We start from the raw sequence: 6,912 nt of genomic DNA, 5'->3' as shown, positions 1-6,912 counted from the left end.
CTTCCGCCACTGTGCCCACGCGCCTCTTGTCGAAGGTATCACCGTTAAATTTTGGAGTGGAGATGTCAACTCAAAATGAAACCACTAACTATATATGGTATGTTATTTTTCCACGCATTATATGCTGTATGTGATTCACTGAGTTTCTACATGAAACTTTACGTCATTTAAAACACACCCCGTTACATAAGGACGCCAACACTTAGAAAATGAGAACTTGCTCAATTTGTTTTCTTATATTGAAGTCAATGTTTAAAATATTTACGAAATTGTTGATATTGTCATCGAAAAATATTTGAAAAATCAAGGATCGATATGGAAAGGGCGATGAAATGCAAACTTCATCCTATATCGACGAGATATAAGAAAATCAATGAATATCAATGATATTTACCAATTTACTACAAAAATTTTGCCAAAACCTATTGCAGATTTAGAACCTTTTTTTTTTCGGGAGAAATTTTTCTCTAAATTTGAATGAGTTAATATACCTACCAATTGCAAATTTCCGTTGAAGGCGACCAATATCGATATTTCTATAAATTTGCATATCGATATTTTAAACACTGATTAAAAGTACATGCACAAAGATTTGACGAAATGACTTATGCACACCTTTTTTCTTTCTTACACTCTTTTTTTTTTCTAGTCATTCGTTTAGACAAATCAAAAGAAAAATTAATGGCTATAAGTAAGAGAAAGTGTGCAAAAGTAAAAAATAATGTACAAAAATCACTTTCGAATACCAATTGAATTGCATGCATGCCAAAGACTTAATTGATAATTCGTCAAGCCCACTGCCTACGCAAGAAAGAATGTTGATCCGAGAATCTTTCCTTTTTGGAGCAGAAGCAGCCAAAACTCGACTTGAAAAGTCTGATAAACTTAAATCTCAAGAACTTGCAATGAGAGACACAAACAAACACACGACATATCTATAAACAAGAGCTACGTGTATTCATGCATACAATCCAAGCAACCAATAAACACCTTTATAGAATTTACCATGACGAAACAATTTTCATCTCTCATCTGTACCTTTCCTTGTTTCTGCACTTGATCATTGCCACCACATTTGTTGCCGGCAATCCGCCACCTAACTACACTTCGGTAGAAGATATCACTGTTTAATGTGGCTATTCCGGCCAGTTACTTAATCAAGGCTTATTATATTTACATCCCACATATTGTTAAATAAACCCCACATTTATAATACACCATACATTTACTTTTTCAATTGAAAATTATCTTGATGCATCCCACATACTTCCTCATAATACTCTCCCACCCCACATCTCAACATACATCTTATATTTTCTACCGACACCCGACATTCTTCACATCTTCTAATACTCAGTCACAATCAAGATCAGAGGAAGATGAGGCTGCTCAAACTGTGTCGAAGGTGGCAGAGGAGGTAAATAAGCTAAGGTTTAATGACAAGAATTCGAAGAGTAAAAACAGCAAGGGAAAGGAGAACAATCATAGGTCTCTTGTAATGTAAATGGCACTAGGACTTTGCCCAGAATGGCAAAATGTGGCTGAATGTTGATGTAGTTTCTTTGCATTTTCAGATGTATGAAAAAAAAACATTTTTATTTACTGGTGTTGAATTGCATAACAGAAGTTATGTTTAGCCATTTTATTACCATTCTCATTTCATTAAATTGGGGTTATGCCGTGTGATGACATACATAAAGAAGTATGGTTAATTTCTTTGTACTCCATTCAAGTTCTAAGCCAGCAGTTTCAATATTTCGCTTGCATTTATTTGTTGGGAAGAGAAAAAAGTAGATAAATAATACGTTAAAAGTGAATTGGGATTTATTAGATTTTTTTTATTTTTTCAAACCTAATAAGGTCGAAATTGTAATTGCATAGTAGTGTGCATGAGTTATTTAATATTAAATTTGAATGTGGGATGTGTTCAACATTATGTGGGGTGCTAATAGAAAAAAAAAAGTCTTTAATCAATATGATAAACGAAATGCAAGTGACCCTTTACCACAGTGGTGGAAATGTGTTGTGCCTTTACATGACGGCGTAGGTTCGAACCCCGTCGATGACTAATCTAACATTTAACTTACTATTACTATTGTTTCACTAAAAAAAAAATATGATAAACGAAATTGCAAATGACTCTCTACCACATTGATGGAGAGGAGTGTCTCCTTTGCATTATAACGTGGGTTTGAACTTCATCGGCTCCCTAATCTAATATTTAATCTAACAAATTTATCGTTTGACAAAAAAATATGATAAACAAAATTGGAGTGGAGATATCAACTCAAAGTTTCCCCATAGATGTAGACCATGCAGCTGGTAGCAACACATCCATGTTCAAAGAAGCACCTCGCTCGTTCTCCGTTTTCCATATTCCTTACACCCCAGGTCCCCAGCTCGGCTTTCTCGCTCTGAATTTACTTACAAATTTAACCTCACTGCCGGCCAAAAGTTCATCCGCTTGTATTTCCACCCTATTTTATACGGCTCTGACTTTGACCGCTCCACAGCCTTCTTCTCTGTCAAAGCTGGTGGCTTTACACTTCTCAACGACTTCAATGCTTCAGTCACTGCCGATGCTTCTGTAGGGGAGACGTTGTGCAGAGAGTTCTGTATGAACATTGGCGAGGAACAGAGTCTAAACATCACATTTGGTCCAATCAGAGAAGCAAGCCTAGACGCGTATGCGTTTATCAATGGAATTGAGATTGTAACCATGCCAAACAATCTTTACTACACTCCTGCCCAAAGCGCCAATATATGGTGTTTATTATGTAGGCACCCGAAGAAAGAAGTTCCAAATAGAAAACAACACTCTAGAGATAGTTTAAGTATAGAAGTTCTGTTTTAGGTTTTTAATTTTTAATTTTTTGATATCCATGTGGATCAGATTGACACGTAGTACTCAGTTATTGTCTATGTGGGTGTCATGTCACAGGTTAATGGATGTTTTAACAGAAAGCTTAACGGATGTAGGAAAGTATCCTAAAATTATCATTTTAGATACCTGTAATGACCAATCCTCAAATATTACGGTTTTTGGAATTTTAAAATGTGAATTTACGAAAATGCCCTTCGAGGCTAAATCATTGACTTTGTTGACCCTCATATCGTGAGACGTATAACCCAACCTGTTAGCATATCCTTGTAGTATATGTAGCTACGAACGTGTGGGCACAAGAAGAATTGGATTTGGAGTTAGAACGTGAATTTTACGAAATAAGAAACATTAGGGGTATTTTGGTAATTTTGTGTCCACGGGATATTTTTCTATTTCGTCTTTTTTGGTCTTGTTGGGTGAGCCGGTGAGGCCCACCCTTTCTTTTTGGTCTCCCGGCCCCCTCTCTCTTTTTCCCTCTCTTTTCTCTCCTTTTTCTCCCCAGGTAAAGTCTCTCTCTAGAACTCTCCCTTTTCTTGTCTCTCCCCTTCACCTTTGCAACTCTCTCTGAGCTCGCACACAACAAACCACAACGAAAACCCTCCCACCACGACTCGCGCCGGCGAACCACCACCCTCTGGACCTCCTTATCACGATCCTCGGACCTGGAGTGACAGAAAAACCCCTTTGAAATCGCCTCCATCGCGCTGCACTGCACACAGAGTTTTCCCGACGAGTTCTGGTCGTCTCCGACGAAGTTAAGGCTTGAACCTTCTAAAAATTGGTAGATCGTGTTTGGGGGTATGATTAAGATGTTTTTAAGTTGTTTAAGTGTTGTTGGAACACAGCTATAACTCGGGGAACCCTTCCCCAGTTTTCCGGCGAGGACCACGACCTTTGGAGGTGTTTTTCGGCCAACTCCAACCACCACTTTGCCTCTTTTTGGTACTAACCTCTTCACCTCATTCCAAGCTTCATTTCCATAGGTAGAACATCGATTGGAGAAATGAGCTTGCACGGAGCTCTGAAAATGTTGCCAAGAAACCGAACAACCTTAGGCCTCGCGAGGAAGGTGACACGCCCTAACCCCAATATCCCCAAATATCAGGTAGGCACGTGCTGGCCAACACCCGCGGGTGACGAAGCCATTAAAAACATGCATACCGATAAAATATGTAATTAGAAAGAGATACACTAGTGCAGAATCGTGTTCAGAGCATACAACTAATTAAGAATAATGTGAAAGAATTAGTATGGAAAGGTACAAACTGAGGAATGGGTCCTAATTAGAGGAGACTCGAAGATCCTTACACGAAAATACCCTGACACCAGGATAGTATACCTTGACTCTAACTCCTGAGGGAGCGCAAAACAGAAAATGTGAGTGGACAAAGTTTATAATAATACTAATGATAATAAGAAAACCATTTTATTTATGAACATACTAACCCCCTGTTTTGAAAACATATATAGAGTACTACATGGTAAATTTTCTGAAAACTCTAGCATGTAATGAAAACTTTCATAAAACATGTATAATGAAAAACCATGCCCCAATATCGGTGTTGTCATCGCCCGAAGGCAAATCCATAAATCTCATCAATATTGTACTCTCTCTAGGGGTATCATAGTAGCCCGAATGCAGTACCTGTCCATCACTCGAAGGTAAAGTTGTATGACACTAGGTTACGCCAGTGAAGAAACATGATAGGCCCCATCACCCGAAGGTGAAGCTGTACGACTCTAGGTTACACCGGAAAAGAAATATATAACATCACACATCGACACTAGCCGTGGCTAGTGAAGCTGTCCGACGCTGCTTTCGGCAATGAAGTTGGGGGTATGTCATCAATATCATCAACTCATCATTCGCCCAAAGGTAGTACTTGTCCATCACCTGAAGGTGAAGCTGTACGACACTAGGTTAAGCCAGTAAAGAAACATGGTAGGCCCCATCACCTGAAAGTGAAGCTGTACGACTCCGGGTTACACCGGAGAAAAAATATATAACATCACACACCGACACTAGCCGTGGCTAGTGAAGCTGTCCGACACTACTTTTAGCAGTGAAGTTGGGGGTATGTCATCAATATCATCAACTCCTCATTTGCCCGAAGGCAGTACCAATCCATCACCCGAAGGTGAAGCTGTACGACAATGGGTTACACCAATGAAGAAACATGGTAGGCCTCATCACCCAAAGGTGAAGCTGTACGACTCTGGGTTACGCCGAAGAAGAAATATATAACATCAATATCCTCAACTGTGTCATATGGCCATAGACATCTACATACCCATGTTGTGTGGATGTGCTGTATGATAACTCACTAGATAAGTACCGAAAACATACCTCAAAATCTCATTTCCAATCCAGAGCTCAAAAGCTCAAAACTTAACTTGTAAATCCATGGTAAATCATATTCATAAATCCATAATAAGTCATATATGTAAATCCATGGAATCTCATATTCGTAAATCCGTAAAATAAGTCATATTCGGAATCCATAGAAATTCATATAAGCAAATCCAATAATTCATAATTGTTCGTAAACGTAATATTCGATAAATCATAAATATTTCGTAAAAGCAATATAAAGAAATTATAAATTCTCCATAAAACATATTATAAAACATACTCAATTCATGAAATATGAAATGCATTCTAGGTTAATATTTTATAAAAACATATAAGTTAAGAAGGGGTCCACTCACAAATATTTATTTGCCCGAGAGTCGCTCGAACTAGAAAGGATGGTGTTGCCTCCCACCAACGCACCTAAACACAATTTAAGACCATTTAGTAAAACTCTACTAAAATAGTTGAATTTAGGAAAATGGATAGCGGATTCGCATTTGGCACGTTGAAAAACTTAAAGAGGGACCTCGGGTTCCCCCCTCATGCGACGCCGCATGCGGCGATTTCCGACGACGGAAACCCAAATTTCCTACCAGCTTCAAAAATTACCAAATTTTACAGGAATGCAAATCTTAATGAGAGGAACAACTTTCATACTTGGGCCGAAGTCCAATTAGGCCGAAAAGTGGCCTGAAAATGCCCCGATCCACCGAAAACCTTAGAAATGAGTGTTCTCGATTCGATGCCTAAATGAACTTCGACGCCTCATCCAATGCTTGGGCATTCTTCCTAGGGTTGAGGGAAGTCTATTGGTGATGGTGGTTGGCGGATTTAGCTTCAGGATTGGCGGATCGCCATCGTGGAACCACCACACCCACAGGTGCGATTCATCGTGAAATCGTGCCAAATCTCATCGATTTTGGGATCGAAAAGAAAGAGGGAACAATGGGGAATGTTTTCTAGGTGGTGGCAAGCCTTGGCTTCCTTTCCCTTTCTCTCATTTCCCTCATTTCTCTCATCTCCTATTGGTTCACTCCCCTTATTCCTCCCTGATTGGTATGTACTCCTCCATTTTCTCTCATTTTCTTTCCATCACAGCCACACACGTGGCTTCACAAACCTTTGCTCCAACAATCCGGAGCCTTCTAGATGATGGTCAAATGACCATTTTGCCCTTAACTTCGATCGTTAATAACTCATTCGTTATAACTTCAAATTACATTCCGTTTGCGCCCACGCGTTTGTAGCAACGAGTACTATGAGGATATGCTAAGAAAACAGATCTTACGTGACATGACAAGGTGATCAACAAAAGTCAACGCATTTACCTCAAAGGGTATTTTGATAATTTCATATTTTAAAACTATAAAATTCGTAATATTTGGGAACGGGTCGTTACAGAAGGTGAGTACGCCTGTACTCACGGACGCGTGAGGCTGTATGTGGACTGCAGTGCTCGTTGTGTGGAGCACACGTGCCTCCACCGGAGGTACTATACTTCGTCGTCGTCCACGGCGGCGTTAGCGACTTTTCTAGCCAACTTTTTGCGACCCAAATCGGCGTGTGTAGTGGTGTATGGCCTCTTGGGCCACCGCCCCGTGGCGGCGCGTGGGAAAAACTGATGTCCCTCCTTACGTTTTTCGAGGTCCCAAATCCGAATCCGACCTCCGTTTTC

The sequence above is a fragment of the Malus sylvestris genome, chromosome 17 (assembly GCF_916048215.2).
Source record: "Malus sylvestris chromosome 17, drMalSylv7.2, whole genome shotgun sequence".
Lineage (NCBI taxonomy): Eukaryota > Viridiplantae > Streptophyta > Magnoliopsida > Rosales > Rosaceae > Malus > Malus sylvestris.
This window is presented reverse-complemented; position numbering follows the sequence as displayed.